General features: G+C 41.4%; 1 protein-coding gene across 1 annotated transcript in view; it reads left to right on the top strand.

The window, feature by feature from the left end:
* The window catches only part of LOC122810546 (lymphocyte antigen 75-like), a 98482-nt gene that overhangs the window by 80247 nt on the left and 1218 nt on the right, over positions 1-17017 (top strand). The gene's annotated exons all lie outside the window — the stretch shown is intronic.

Genomic DNA, 17017 nt, shown 5'->3' with positions numbered 1-17017 from the left:
TGCAGCATGTTTATTGATGCCAGCAACACAGGCAACACATGGCATCTGTGCAAGCTGTTTGATACTCCTGATGAGGTACTGTTGGGGACTTTATGGTTGATGGAGGTGTCTGCTGAGGTACATCCCACAGGGGCTATTGTAGTCAATTGTACCACTGATGAAGGATGGCTGCAGAGCCACAATGACCTCCCCTTATCTAGATCTGACAGCCTTCATGATTAGGTGGGTATATGGTATGTTTCTGTAAACACTACAGCACATGTTTGTCCAATGCAGGATATCTATCACCTTGTGTCCCCAGGTCTCTCATTACATGTTAACTACATAATGGGTTAACACCTATGTGGTAATTGGTGGGCACTTACTGTATATCCATGGGGGTTGACTATACACGTTTCTGCACTTAGCTTGCTGACATGGCTATGGCACCAGTTGTCTGTTTCTATGTGGCCCTTTTGTGGGATGCTTGTGTCAGCTGGTGGATCATATGTGGTGAGCAGTTTGTAGTCCTCTGCAAACATGTTCGGACACAGTCCTTCCATGTTTGCCTGTACCTATGGGACATATATACCAGACGAGGGAGATCCCAGGACAAAGCCTTGTGGGATGCCAGTTATATCTGGTTTGTAGTCTGACATGGCTGCAGCATGTCTGACCATGTCTGTTCTGTCCTTGGTCTGGTTTGCAACCCCTCTACTGACATGTGGGTTTATATTTACGCTGGTGAGCCTATCTATACTGAACATGTAGGGTATTGTATAGAAGCCTTTGCAAGGTCCAGATACACTGTGTGGAGCACATTGCCCTCATCAATGACCTTAATGACTGTTTCAATTGAGTCAAACATGGTTAGGGGCAGGATCTGCACTTGAGAAGGCCACACTGGGTTGGGTCCGGTGTCAGTAGGTCCCCAACATCTTTATGTCTGTGGTACATGCTGATCCTTTCCATAGCTGTGCAAACCGAGCTTCTCAGGATTCTGGGGTAGTAGTGTTCAGTATCCATTCAGGCAACACCTTTGTTGAGAAGGACCACTGTTGTTGTACACTGCTCTTTGGGTACATATTCTGTGGTAAGGCTGACATTGAGCAGTAGTGTGGTTTGGCATTCCATTCATCTTGGAGTCCATGTTGCACTAAGCCCAGGACACCATCTCATACCATTGCTGCTGTGTGTTTTGCTTTGTAGATGTTGGCTGTTACCTCAGCATCTGCAATGTCAGGGGGCCAGCAGTCTGCTGGGATAGATGTTCTGCATTCGGGGGGGTTTGCACTGCACCTGTCAGGATGTATGTTGGCAATATGTGTGTGTGTTTGTGATATTTGTGTGATTCAGGGCATATCTGTGAATTCCCAACATGGTTCCTACCATCAGTTGTGAAAGCCTTGGGATTATCCATAGTGTCCTGTACAATTTGTATCTACATAGGTTCATAGGTTCATACTAGGCTATCCACCCTGGGCATTTGTTAGCCTAGCCAGAGTGTGTGTGGCTTTTGACACCCCTTGCTATGTGAATATTATGGCCATTTATGATTTGCTTTGCTGTGCCTCTGTCTGGACATGACACAGTGAAGACCCCAGTGTAACTCTACAATCATCCATCCACTTGGCAAGATTCCTGTTGAAGAGTGTCAGTGAGGGGCTCTGCCTAACATGGAGTGGGATTCTGGTCCAGGGTGTGGGAAGCCTCTGGATTATGTATCTGTCCCACCAGCACATCCCATTTCATTATTTGTTGAGGTTGACATCTTTCACTCTCACAGCTCCAATGGATTTGTGTTTTCTGGGGTGGAGCATGTCCATTACTCCTGTGTTGGGCATGGCCTCCTACAACAGGCATGCAATGCCTCTGTGTGGGCAGTATGTGACTGGATTCAGCTGGGGTGTCTAAAGCCAGGCGGCATATGACATATATTTGAGACCCTTTATCCTCTTGGTGAGGGACCTTTGAGGTCTTTCTAACTGCTGCAGGTGTCAGGTAAGGTACATCCCATATGAGGCATTGTACTAGATTATGGGTGTGATTAGAGAAAAGTATAGGGGCACAATGACCTCTGTTGCCGTAGATGTGACTCCTTTCCTGATACTGTGTCAAATGTAGACAGTCTTCCTAGCCACATTGGCAATGTGGGTGTCACATAACAGGTTACTGTCCACTTGTGTCCCTAGGTCCCTGGTTACTCCTTCCATACATAATGGTTTACCACCTATGTGGTAATTTGTGGTACCTTGTTTGGTATTTGGTGGGACATTCATACTGTCCAGTGTCTTCAGGACGGCTGGGTGGGGTTATTGTGTGTGAGAGTGCGGTCTGTAGCATGCTACAGACTGCACAGCAGTCTTGCCTACAGTTAGTTGCACATGGGTGAACTCCACTGCCTTGTGCATTGTCAGTTACCTGGATGTATGGGTGTCTGTGCTGACTATGGATACTCACCCTCCTTTTATGTTTTGTTCCAGGTTTTGGGGCCATGACACATGATACCTGGTATAACCTGGTAGTGCTGGTGTGCTGTCAGGAGGCTTGCAGCAGGTTTCTGTCACTGCACAGACATCGATGTTCTCCATTCTGGGGATGGCCTCGAGCATGCATATTGGGGTGTACACATCTGGCATTGGTCAGCATTTCCCTTATGTTTCTTCCCACTTATGTTTTCTAGGGTGGTGGGTCAGTCTTTTCAGCCTTGCCTACAAAAGGCTCTATGGAGGTGGCAAAGGCCTTATCCAATATTCAGACGCCCAGGGGTAACAGGTGCAGGCCATCCCAAGGACAGCTGTGTGGCTTGTCAAGCATGACATCCCAAGCAGACAGACATTGGATCCCCTTGGAATGACACCAGTAAGTGTGCCACTTGCTATGACTGATCATTCCGTGTTTGTACTGTGGCATTATTCTTGGTAAGGGTAGGATGCTGCGAACGGTGAGTGTCATACCAGCCTGGACTACATAATCAGATAGCTCATCTATGTCTCTTTACATGTAGTCTAGGGCGGTACATCTCAGGTCATTCACACCAGCATGGACTATGACTGCATCATATTTCTACTTGCTTTGGAGTGACCTACATATTTCTGTTATGTGGCATATTGTGGCAGCCTACAGGCAGCTTACTGTACCCTTTCCCTTGTTCAGTCTGGTGTGCGGGACAACAGTGTGTCTGACTATGGAGTCACCTATTATGACTGTATCAGGCATGTTGTTTCTCCTTCTGGCCTGTGACTGTTTGGCACACCAGCTTTGTGTGCTATGTGTTGCATGTGCTATGTTTGGAGGCTGTTTGATTGGGTGTCTGCTTTAGAGGCCTCTGTTGGTGTGCTGTGTTTGTAATTTCTGCCTCCGGGAATGTTTTTCTGTGTTTATGTGTTTGGTTTGCAGTTGTGATAGGTCTATGTGGGACTGTGTTTGTGGTGTGTGTGGTTACCTTCTCCTACTGACTTGTTTTGGGAGTACAGAGTTGAGGGAGCTCAGCCTCCAGTTTGGATGGATGGTTGCATCTCTCACATATATTTGTATTTCTTGGGTGGAGTTGGGGGTTGTCTGTGTACTTGGGGCAGGTGTAACATTGCCTCAGGATTCACAGATTCCACTTGTTGTGGCTGGCCTTAGTGGATTGCATGTGTGGACAGATTTTATTGCCATACTACTGATCAGTGATTACTTCATTGTTCATGTTTGCTCTATCATGTAGTAGCTTCCTCATTCTCTTGCATGTTTTGGTTATGGCTGGTGTCCACCATGCCAGATTTAGGCACTGTGTCTTGTTTTAATTTAGGACTGCATAATCCAAGCATTCCTGGCAGTGTTCATGGAATGGCTGTATTACAGGTTCTGAGGTGTGGCCCATATTTTGCACCTGCACGGAACCTTTAATGGATTCCACATCAGTTTGGAGGAGTGCAAATATTGCTTAGCACATGTTTTCCACTGTGGTTTTCCAGCCAGGGACTGTGGTCAGGATTTGTATATCCAGTGTGATTACTCTATGGTCTGGTTTTACCAGTGAGCAATACACTTCTCATCTTGACATCCAGTACCCATGTTGCTGATTATCACATCCAGTATGCTTACCCCTCTTGTGGGAGTGGTACTTTGTTCCTGGGCCTTTTGGTTTGTGGATTCTATGAACTTTTGTCCTACACTGTTGGAGCTAGTATAATGCTCCCAGTCTATGTCTGGGTATTTGCAGTCACCCAATATAATGTGGTTTGGAGGACTTGATATATTCATGTATTCCAGCATAGGCCGGATGCAGTTCCTGGTGTTGGGACAGTAGTCTGTAGCAGGCTATAAACTGGGGGGCAGTTTTAGCCACTGTTACTTGAGCATGGCTAGTCCATGCTGCTTTTGTGGTGGTACCGACATGTGGGTGTGGTTATCCTTGACAATTCTTGCTAGTCACCCTCCTTTTGTAGCTTGTTCCAAGTTTTGAGGCTGTACAGCACAGTATGAGGTGTAACCTGGTAGTGTTAGGGTGCTGTTGTGAGCCTTGCCTCAGTTTTCTGTTACAGCACAGTTATCAACATTCTCCATACTGGGTGAGTTTAGACTGCATGCATCTTGCTGTTTCAACCTATCCCTTATCTTATTCTTATCCCTTCTGGTACCTATGGAGATAGGTTTGTGTTTTGAGCCTTACCTATTCAGGGCACACTGTGGGTGACAACAGCCTTTGCCAGTATCCATACGGCCTGCACTGATAGGTGCACGCCAGTCCTAGCAGGTGGTGCATCATGTCATGCTCAGCATGTCATCCCAGACTGGCACACATTGGGTCCCCTTTGACTAACTGCGATACTTCAGTCAATTGTTGCACTTGATCATCTCATTGTCATGTTGTGGCATGATGCTTGGTGAGGGTGGGATGTTAGTCAGGGTCCTCAGGTGTGCATATAGTACTTGGTGTTACATTACTTAACACATAGCATTCATGCCTCAGGTGGTGCTGCAGGGCTGCCTCTGTCGGATGCGCATATTACACTTCCCTGTACATGTTTGAGAGCAGGTTGTGTCACGTTAGGCATCCCTGTTACTATATGAGTGAGTCAGAGAGGGGTATCATTCCCAAGGTTCCTACTGAGCCAATGTATGTGCTATGCGTTGCCTCTTTGCCAAGGCCAGGGCATACTGGGCACGCCTCCTTCTGCCTACTGGGGCAGGCTCAGGTTGTTCCTCCTCCGAGTCACGCTCTGCCTGTGATGGCCTTGGCAATGGTGGGGGGCTGTTTGGCCCAGCCCTATGCTGGTCCTGCTGCAGCTGTTTTCGCAAGATCATATTATGTAGCATAGCACATACCATGACAATTTGGGTACATGTAGTTGGTGTGTACTGCAAGGCTCCACCAGATGTGTCCAGACACCGGAACCGTGACTTGAGCAGCCCAAACACATGCTCTGTTACATTACGTGTTTGTGCGTGTGCCTCATTATGGCGTTCCTGTTCAGGTGTGTGTGCATTTCTGATGGGTGTCATCAGCCACGGCTCCAGTGCATAACCTGCATCCCCCACTAGGTGTCCGTGCGGGATGTCCCCATTGGCAAATGTCTGGTACAGCTGCGTCAAATGCCAGATGTGGGAATCGTGGTAGCTCCCAGGACAGCCAGCACACACATTCATTATTATGCCCTGGGCATCACACACGACCTGGCAGTTGATGGAGGGGAAGCCCTTGTGGTTGATGTATGCCCTACCCCGCTCACCAGCTGGTGCTTTGATGCGTATGTGCGTGCAGTCTATTGCACCCACTACCTCAGGGTATTCCGCTATTTGCTGGAAGAGACGCATATTGCTGGCCAATACCTCACAGGCATTGGGGAAATATACATGATCACTGACATGTTGTGCTGACATGGCATCCAGGAACTGGTGCAGTACCCTGGAAGCTGATGCCTGTGATATCCCCATCATATCACCAGTTGGTCTCTGGAAGGTACCTGTTGCTAGTATTCTTAGGACAACACATACCTTGGTTTCCACTGGGATGGGCTCCCCTCTGTTGGTTCTGTGTGTGAGGCATGGCCTGCACAGCTCCACTATTTGCTGCAGGAGGTCTCTGTCCACTCTATAGCGCTCTACTATCTCCAGCTCATGTAACCCGTGGTAGGTGACCCTGGGCCTGTACACTCTTCTCCGTCTCCTCACTGCGGGTTGTCTGGCACCATCTGCATTGTCACCACCCTCAGCAAGTTGCCTATGTCTCATTATGACAGCTATGGCAGCCCCTAACATTTCTGCTCTGCGTTCAGCTTTTTCAGTTTTCACTTCTGATAACTTAACTCCTGTCTTGCAGTGTCTCTTGAGAGAAACATTCTGCACTGCTGTTTGCAGAGTTTTAAGTGCTGGGCTGGGCTAGTATTCTGCCTGTGTAATTGCCTGCATCTAATTGTTTTCACCTGCTAGCTCCAGCAGTATTCCCTGCTAACTTCCTACTACATCTGTTGCTTCCTTTTTCCTTTCTGTTTCCTCAGGGTGGAGCCGCGTGCAAACCAGCAGAAACATGCTCACAGTGGCTTACACGCGCGCACACATACTTACACAGTTCAGAACCTGCTTATTCGGTTTTAAACGCGTGCACGCCCGTGCAAACGGTGTTAAACATCTCCCAACACGCTCCCACATGCTCAGTCTGCCTTACACGCGCGCACACTGCCTTACTCGCGCTTCGTGGCGCGCACACGTGTGCATACACGTCCAGCAAGAAACTTTGGTGTAGGCAACAGTGTACACCTTCCATTTCTTGACTTTCTCATGTTTACTTAGTGGCACACCTCTTTCCTTGATATCTGTCTGACATCTGTCATGTAAATCTAACCTCCAATGAACTGCATTTCTTTCTACCATTCCCCCCTGTGATGTCACCTATCTCCTACTCTGTTCCTCCCCTTATGTAACTCTTACACTACTCAGAATGTGCTCATTTGCTATGTGACAGTGGAATTCAGTATCCTTACACTCATTTGCATCAGATTGCCTATTAATGCTTAGTTACATCTCTTAGACTCAGCTTCCCCCCTTAGCAACCACTACACGGTGGCCATGTTGGTTTTGCTCTGCTGGTCCCTGCATTGACATTCCATGTATTGCATAAAACCTACATTTGTAGGTTTAAAACCTTCGTTTTTATGTTCTATGCAGCGCAGCCCGTTTGCGCGGGGCTGCGCTGGGTTTACACATCGGCAATCGCCGAAAAAAAAATTATATTTTTAATATATTTGCATCAGGTTACCTTGCCAATGGCCACATATTTGGCCATTGGCATGCTGCCTGTCACATATGCACCCTTTATTTGGAGCTGACATGGCTCCATTGCCGTGTTTGCAGAAACGTACTCAGTTGTCAACTGAGTACATTTCTGCAGCTAAAACGGCTCTTACACGGGCTGTTCTGGGCTTCCTGGATCGCTAATCAGCCTCATTTGCATGCTATTCGGCTGCAAGTGAGGTGATTAGCTTATCCACGCCCACTCCGTGTAAGAGCCGTTTTAGCTTGACTCTTACACGGACTTTGGGCTGTTCCTGGATTGCGAAGGCTGCATGGAGTCTTACACTACTCTTAGGCTCCGTGCAAGCCTTCGTGAATCCGGCCCTTTATCTTTCTTTTTGCTTAACTGTTTCCTAATGTTATGGTCTTGGAGTACTTGTAGTAAAATAATGTACCAGTGTCAGTGAAGCTGAAGAGAATGCAATTTAAGTTCATTGTACCATGTCGTATCTCCATTATTTGGCTTATGTTATCTGTTTTTTTTAACAATGCACTAAAAAGTGTAAAGCTGTTTATTGCTATTAAATATGCAGGAGTATGCACACCCACCCTACCCCTTATTTTTTTTTTTCAGGTTGCTCAAATTATGGCTACTACATTGTATTGGAGTTAAAAACGTGGCAGGAAGCACAAAGCTACTGTGCAGCCAAAGGCGATAACCTAGCCAGCATACAATGTGAAGAGGAAAACTATAAAATAAAGAATATGGTAAATCAGAGTGACGTCTGGATCGGACTATACTTTAACAGAACTCTTTCACAGTGGGTCTGGTCAGATGATGCCTTTTCCTCAGTGCAGTACTGGAGTTCAAATATACCAAAAAATGTACCTGACCAGACTCAAATTTTCCAAAGGATATTTAACGATACAAACTTTACATGGTTTAAAAATGACAGCAAGACCTACTAGTATGTGTGTTATAAAGGTAAGGATGAAAGCATTATGTCTTAATGTTATTTTTTTTGTGCTGTGATTACTATTTCCATCAAATGAGGATTAGCAATATCGGATCCCATCTAATGTCTTGGTATCAGAAAAAGTTTTCAAGTCATTATGTCTCTGATATGTTTATTTAGATCTATTCAGAGAGTTATATAGAAGTTTAATGCATATTGCTGTGTGTAAAATATTTTATATTGGTTTGGTGTATGCATTGAATGTGTCGGTTTATATACACGTATATGATTATATGTTAACAGAACAATGAAAATTTCATTGAAATCCATTCCATTAATTGGTCAGTATTCAACAATACAGAACAATAGAGGAGAAAAACACCTCCTACCTTACTGTTAGGAGAACTTGCCATTTAACATGGTCCAATGGGGGGGGGGGGTTGTACATATTCAAAATCTGTCTGAAATGCAAAGCATTTATCTTCAAGATGGCAGTTATTCTATCTACTGGAAGAAATATATGAAGAAAAATAACTCTGAACTGTTGTTACATTTATTTTTGTTCTCTTCACTCATATGGCAACGTTCATTAATTTCACTATGTTGTTTTTTTGGTTTTTTGCTCTCCCACCTACACACCATGAATACTGAGCCCAGCCCTCGTGCACCTTCTGCACTGGGTCTGCCAGCTACTCCTTGCCCCTGTGGATTTAACTCTAGTAATTCCCATGGACAGTCACGTACTGAATGCAGCAGGGCTCAGCATGCATGAGCTTCTATCTGGGAGGGTCTTACTTATTTGCCTACCCTTTGTTCCTCATCCCTCCTCTATTTTAGCGGCTTGTAGTTTGGTCCAAGGTAGGCATGTGCAATGTTGGCATGTGGCATACTGTCCTTGCCAATACAGAATTAAACGAGAAAGCAATAAATAAATGAAGAACCATTGCAACAATAGCAGAAAGTCTTGTCAGTGGTGTAAAGTCTTTCTCAAATTCATAAACTCCCCTTCAGAAGTTCCCTCCGTCAGCTCAAAACAGCACAAAGTCCCAGGTCCCTGCCTGAGATCATATTATCGTATGGTCCCACATGATGACACAAAAAAAATTTACATATTTTGTTAGGGACCCAAACCACAACTACTTGTTTCCATAGTCTATGGGCCTAACCACTACATTAACCAACAGCTAACTAGAAGCAGTTGCTAAAGTCCATAACTTGCACCAGTACTTACTCTCTGGCACCACTTCACTGTTCCATATAATTTTTCTCTTTACTGCTGATATTTGTGCATATTTCAACAACATTTGTGCAATTATATGCTGGATGGAGTCACAGGATACAGTTAGGAAGCCCATTTTCATTTAACTGTATATTTTTATTACTATAATATTTCAGTATCTTAGTGTGCAGTGTCACTGCAATAAAGATAGATGCAATTATTTTATGCATTTATCAACAATTTATTGTTAGCACCTATCTTAAAAAATGCAACATGTCTCTCTCTCTCTCTCTCTCTCTATATATATATATATATATATATATATATATACATATATATATATATATATATATATATATATATATATATATACATACATATATATATATATATATATATATATATATATATTTTTTTTTTTTTTTTTTTTTAAATATGCATGTATACATATATCTATATAAATATATATATATATGTGTGTGTGTGTATATATATATATATATATATATATATATATATATATATATATATATATATATATATATATATATGTGTATATATACACACATACACACACACACACACACACTGGGAGTGGGCTCAAAGATCACCACTCCCAGTACCAAACTTTCCTTTAGCTTTCACCCACTTGCTACATCATTCATTCGAGGTCTAATCAAAAAACTAAAACCAACTACCCTATCAGCTGATCTTCTCCCTGCTGAGTATCTGCAAAAATCTGCAGATGCCATAGCATACCCAATATCCATTCTAACCAGTCGAACCATAGCAGAAGCTTCCATCCCTCCATCTGGAAAATATCCCATGTCATACCACTCCATAAAGGAGGCAGCTACAATGAACTATCTAATTTCCGACCCATAGCTATACTGTCACCACTGGCTAAAATTATGGAAAAATGCATCCATAGTCAGTTGCTGCACTACCTGATTCAAAACAATCTGCTGGCTAACTCTCAGCATGGATTCAGGCCACATCATAGTACCACCACAGCCCACCTTGCCTTCTCTAATGCCATAAACAGTAACCGTAATAATAACAAATTATCCTCTGCCCTCTTTTTGGATCTCTCCAAAGCTTTCAGTATGGTTGATCAACTACTAACTCACACTCTAAAGACAATGTGCTTAGATACTCAAGCTCTTCAGTGGTTCCAGTTCTATCTGAGCAGTAGACAACAGGCCATCCTATGGCAAAACAAACTATCTAACCTCTTGCCCACCACTTTAGGAGTTCCCCAGGGTTCTATACTAGGACCTCTCTTGTTTTCCATATTTATCAATGACCTCTACACTGTCATCCCAGATGCAAACTTTCCATATTTATCAATGACCTCTACACTGTCATCCCAGATGCAAACTGCATTCAATATGTGGATGACTCCACTTTGATTTGCTCTGCTACCTCCAAGTCTGATCTACAGACATTATCCCAGAAACTTTTAGTTGAAAATTGGCTATCTGATCATCAACTGATCTTAAACCCAACAAAACAAAGCTTCTACTCTTTTCCCCCTACTTGCAGGTCCTCTGTATCATCCTTAGCCATAAAATATAATAATGGTACCATAATCTCCCCAGACACCTACACAAAGCTTCTAGGTGTTATTGTAGACAATAACCTCAAATTCGATATGCATGTCAATCTAACTCTCAAAAATATCAATAAAAAACTTGGCTCACTCGATAAGATCAAACCTTTCCTAACTCCACCTGCTAAAATTGCCATTGCACGTTCTCCTACTCTTAACTCTTCTTTATGCTTCCCCTTTATTCACCAATTTAAGCAAAACTGAACTTAATAAACTCTCTAGCTGTTATAAACACATTGCCAGATTTGCCACTGGCATGCCATACAGGACACACCACAGTAAAAACCTAAACTATCTAGGATGGCTAGAACTGCCATGCGTATTTCAGAATAACCAGCTTTTAGTGGTACACAAAGTACTTAACCGGCCAGAAAGCACACCTTCACCTAATATTATTATCAACCCCTATAGCAACCTCAGACCACTTCACTCCTCTAACAGTCTGCTAGTTCAAACTGTCAAAATCAACAACTCATCCGGTGACTCTCTGTTTGCCAACTATATTGGTAAAACCTGGAACTCACTTCCTGCTGACATTAATCTAGAATCCACCCTAAGTTAATTCAAGAAAATATTGTCTCCAACAATATTTTAAATCACACTAGCTAGGTCCTTATTCCAAGCCTGATTATCCCTCTTCCTATGTTTGTGTTCTAATATTATACATTTGTAACTCAACTGTGTGGCATTTTTTTAGGTCTTTTAACCTTGTGTAATCTTAATTCTTAAGTGATTGTATTACCTGTATATATGAACAGAACTTGTAAACTTTGTTTAACAAGAATTATGTAATAATATTGTTTATACCTTGGAGCTTTTCTCCCTGGGCATCCGCTGAAAATGGACATGTATCTAGTCAAATTATCCCTGTCAACATATGTAAAATAAATTAATAAAAATAAAATATATAAAAAATGTCTATACATGGTTAAATGTAAGTAGATCTATGTCAATGTAAATCAACTCACATATTTCTGACAAAAATATGATTGATTTCAAAACACTGATATGACAATGTGCATGCTCCAACACATAACCTTGAAGGATGCAAAATGTTTTTGCAAGGAGGGAATCTCCATTGCGCTCAATACTCCCCATTACTTAAATATACCAACTCCAAGATCGCACATCACAGGGAAAAGGACATATTTCCCAAACCACATTACAGAAATTTTACACTGTCAATCAGCAGACCTCTCAACCAAACAGAATAAAAAAAATATATATGTAGACTTACACACATACACACATGTGCATGCGCATTTGTGTGTAAAATCTAATCTTGTTAGAAAAGTTTAAAATTGCTTGTGAATCAAACCACATGAGGAAATTGTAAAATGGTGTGCGGTCCACTGCATACATTTTATTTACTTGTTTATTGTATTTGTTTACAAGGATGCTCCAGCTCGCTCTAAAAGACGTCTCTTCTGCTGAAGCCCAATGGACAAAAATTCCACAGAAGAAGAAAAAGTACAACAGAACACAAACAATGTGATAGAAGATAAAGGGTGGAGCAGAAAAACATCATTTAGCCAGGAGCTGAACATTAATACAGCCAGGAATTCAACAGATAGTGTTTCAGATGATACTTGCAGGCTTTTGTTGTATTTTCTTTATAGGAAGGGGACAGAGTTCCAAATTTCTGCCACCAAGGAGGAGAACAAGGAGACGGCAGCAGAGTCATTCGATTTAGTAATGGCTAGAAACAGTTGTCTATGGCATGTAGAGGCCTACATAAGGAATCCTGCTTGAGGAGGTTACTCAGGCTGGAGCATTTTTCTGGGTTGTACAGAGGATTATAGGTCATGGTCAGCTGTGCGAGACAGACAGTGAGGTAACTTTAGATAGTTATGTTAATTAAGAGCATGGCAATGGTGAAATCTATAGGTCATATTAGTAGCAAATTTAGCAATTTTGTCATAGCATTGCTGCAGTTAATTAGTTTAGGTGGCATTTAATTTGACCAGTACACGTGATTCATAGAGAAGGGAAGGAAGCAGAAAAGTAGGGCCAAGCTTTTCCTAACATGGTCAGTCCAGTAGGATTTCTATTGAGCTTTATATATAACATCATTTATATGGCAATCAAACTTCAGGTTTTCATCAGTACTAATTCCAAGGAGCTTGTTGTGGTATCCATCTTAATTTTTTGGTGTTGTTTCTGATTAGCTAGGTTTTTGCGGGTGAACATAATCAGTTTGGTCTTTTTTGTGTTAAGCATTAGTTGATGACTGATGCCCAGTTTTAATAGATGGGAATGATTCCTGGGCCTGTTGTAATATGTCTAAAGTTTTGGCAATGCAGATTAGGGTTGAATCATCTGCATATTGCATAATGAGAGAACTTTTACTTGCTGTATATAAATCCTTTATCCCTGAAGATATCCTGAAACTGGCTCACCTCTATTATCATACAAGACCAAGTCCAAAAAGTGCTATCAAGAGCTAAAAATACTACAGCAATGGGGTCTCTTTAGTATTCCTGGATGTAGCTTAAATAGCAGGAAGCTCGATTTAGCCACACCCCTAGTAACACTGTTCAATATCAGCCTTCATACAAGTTTTGTGGAGAACAGCTACAGTCAGTCCTCAACATAAAGGATAACTTTCCACATACACTGGCAATTAGACTCACCAGGTTTGACAGGCCTCATATGCAAAGCCATGGAAAGACTTATCATGGAACTAATCAAGCATGACAAAATGAACCTCAAAACACTGGATTTGTTTCAGTTAAGATTCATCTAGGGCAATCCCTGCTTAATTAGCCTGCTGGATTTTTTGGAAAGGTCACTAAAGCAATGGATGAAGGCAAAAATGGTACACACCCCATACCTCGACCTGCCAATGCTTTTGACAGCATTTCTATTATCCCTGAGTGGGCAATTGTAAATAAACTGAGAATAAACCCCTATTTCAACTGCTGGGGTGCCAGCTGGCTCACAGATAGGGCACAGACAATTAAAATACAGGAATTTCCCTACAGAAAGAGACCAATCACCAGTAGTCCCCCCCCCCTCCATGATTCTGAGCTGGGACCTTTCTTGTCTGGCATCTACTTTACTGATGTAAAACCCAATACCAAAGGGTTTTGGCTGACTACATTTGCAAATGACTACAAGCTAAGAGCAGTCATTGAATCTCTAAATGACTTACCCATCCTGCAGGAAAGTTTGCCCCAGATAAATAACTGGTGTCAAAATTATAGACAAACTAAATACCAAAAAAATGCATAAATATATCCTTAGGGAAATCATCCATCCCCGGAAACTACCACATTGATAATGCATCCCCAAGAGTTGACCCAGATGTTCAGAATTTGGAAACTTATGTGGACAGTGACCTAACTTTTGACCAATATGTGTCTAATGTTTTAAGAAAGCCCTTATATATTGCACAGCTTATAAAAAAGGCATGTCATTGTTCCCCTTTACTCAGCCGTCATTAGACCAATCACTGAATATAATGCCCCCTTTGGCATCCATCTGTCCAGACTCATGAAGCAACTGGAATGTCCACAATTATACCTTACTAAATGATACAATGCCTAAACAACATGTCCTAAATGGACCAACTCAAAACGCTGCCACTATACTCCACATCTGACACACTGTTAAGAGATTTGTGCCTGGCATACAAGGCATCCTACAACTCATTACTGATGGATTTACTGCACATCAGCAAGTCAAATGGCATCAGTAATACTTAAGTCTAGTGATCTAAACTTCTTATGCAACACCAATAGAATATTTTGGAAGGACCGATGTATTTCAGACTCCCACTAACATAAAATGAAGATCAACCCTGGCCATATTCAACAACAACTTAGATCTATGGTGGGAAATAGAAAATTTACGCCAGGACTGACACCTGCACTAATGGACAAATGCAGATCCTAAATGCCTTATCCTGTGCATCGGTCCCCTCAAATTATCTGTGGTATAATCCCAGTTGTTCTCATTAGGACAATTACAGACCATGGGATGGGCCTATATATGACCAAATGGGATAGGTTAATTAGAGCACCAAAAGGGACATTGGCAAGTTTTCAAATGGCCCATAAGGGCAGTTTGCCTAGTACTTTACCTACAGACCTAAGTGGGAGTGGTATATACTAGTTCCAGTGGATTACCTAAACAGCAGTTTATGTACAGGGCAGAGTTTTCTGCATACTAATAGCATCTATCCCAGGATGAAGCCTGCTACAGACAGAGACATTGCTTTTGATGAGCAGTTCTAGGCTGTGAGTTGGCTGGAAAGGTAATTCAATAGCCTACCTGATATGGGAGATATCCAGCCTTTCTTATTAGGAATAATATAAATACAATATATATAGAGAAGGACAGTGTGGTATGCAGTAATAATTTAATTAGTGTAGAAGTCTTATGAGGTTAATATAACTTTTTAAAGGGTGAAAACATCAGAAAAAAATGCAGCTATCATAAAGCAACATTTCATATCATCTAGGTGAAGAAATTAAGAGTGTTTAATCTTTCAGGAAAATATAATCAAGTATGCATACTTCAAATGCTATCAGCTTTCGCGTTCACAATGCATTTAGAGTATAAGAAATGTAAAATAATTATAATCAACAGAGCATATGTAGTCAACTGTGCATACCACAAATACTATCAGCTTTTGTCTTCATACTTTTTAAAAAGTATGAGCTGCAGTATAAAAATAAACACCCAGTAATGTTCAATTTAATTGTTAGCACATGGCTGGTTTCAATTAGTCAAATTAAATTATCTATAATAAATTATTAGGTTCAGACTGAGTATGGCCAGGTTCAATTCATAAAATTTCAGTACACGAGAATAACCATTATTAAGAACACTGTAAATTATAAATGGTCAGCTGTAAAATCATAAGCTTATCCTATAACAAGAAAGGAGATGTTCTAGCTCATTAGGATTTAGTGTGTGATAGAGCCATTATAATCAAGTATCTAACATTGCATGGAAACCAGATTAAGGATGCCTATGCCTACAAGGTAGCAATTGGTCAAATAGAAGAGGATTGAAATTTAGTCCCTATTTCACTAAAGTTTGCCCTAATAGGGCAGCAAAAGATGCAGATCCATTTAAAAATACTCATATTTAGTACAAATGTAGACTACAAGCTTTAACAGCTACTCTGTGTCAAAATCCTGGGCATATTTCCTTGAGTTTGCCAACTACAAGCAGTCTTAATTTAAAATGATGTCAAGAGTAGGAGAAATGCATTTCATTATATGGCTGAATGAGTAGTCAGAGAGCTGGTAAAAGCAAACTACCATAATACAGATTCCAGGTTGGATATGAGGGTGCAGTAGTGCTGCAACGGAGTTGAAATTAGCATCTAAAATGGAGGCAAGAAATCAGTATACTTTTGTTTTTGAGCATGCCTTAGACATCTCCTAAGAGTGATGAAGTGTGCTGTGGATTTGTTAATCAAGATGGTGACATTATTATATTATAGTTATATTATTATAATATTTTTTTTTTATTTGCCATGATGTGTTATTTTACAAGATTCAGATCAAGAGAAAAGAGTAAATTTCAATGTATTTTGGTTCAATTCATTTGTGTTTCATTACATTCAGGTACAGTTCATTATTTAAGCAATAACCAATGATGTGGTGTGGTATACTGAAGATTTACCCATGGTTGGTGTGGTTTAATCATGAGGGCGAAGCCCGAGTGATTGAATAAAGCCAACCATGGGTAAATCTTCAGTATATCACAACCACAGAGTCGGTTATTACTATTATACAATGACATTATTTATGAAAAAAATACTTACTTGTCTTAAATAATATCTTTGTATAACCGTGCATTACTGTTCTTCTGCTGGTTGTGGTGCATGCTTCCCTGTTTTGATGTACTGAGCATGCGTATGAGACTTGCATCCCATGCATACTCAGTATATCAATGCTTTGAAATGGAAGCAACGGAGAAAAGAAAGTCTCTGATGCTCCATTTTTTTCTTTTTTTTTTTTTTTTTAATTTTTTTTTTTTTTACTTGTTAAAAAACATGTTTTGAGCACTTTA

This window comes from Protopterus annectens, chromosome 9.part0, assembly GCF_019279795.1.
Source record: "Protopterus annectens isolate FY-2018-M chromosome 9.part0, PAN1.0, whole genome shotgun sequence".
Taxonomy (NCBI): Eukaryota; Metazoa; Chordata; order Ceratodontiformes; family Protopteridae; genus Protopterus; species Protopterus annectens.
The sequence above is the reverse complement of the archived record's forward strand: the minus strand, read 5'-3'. Positions and strand labels throughout refer to the sequence as shown.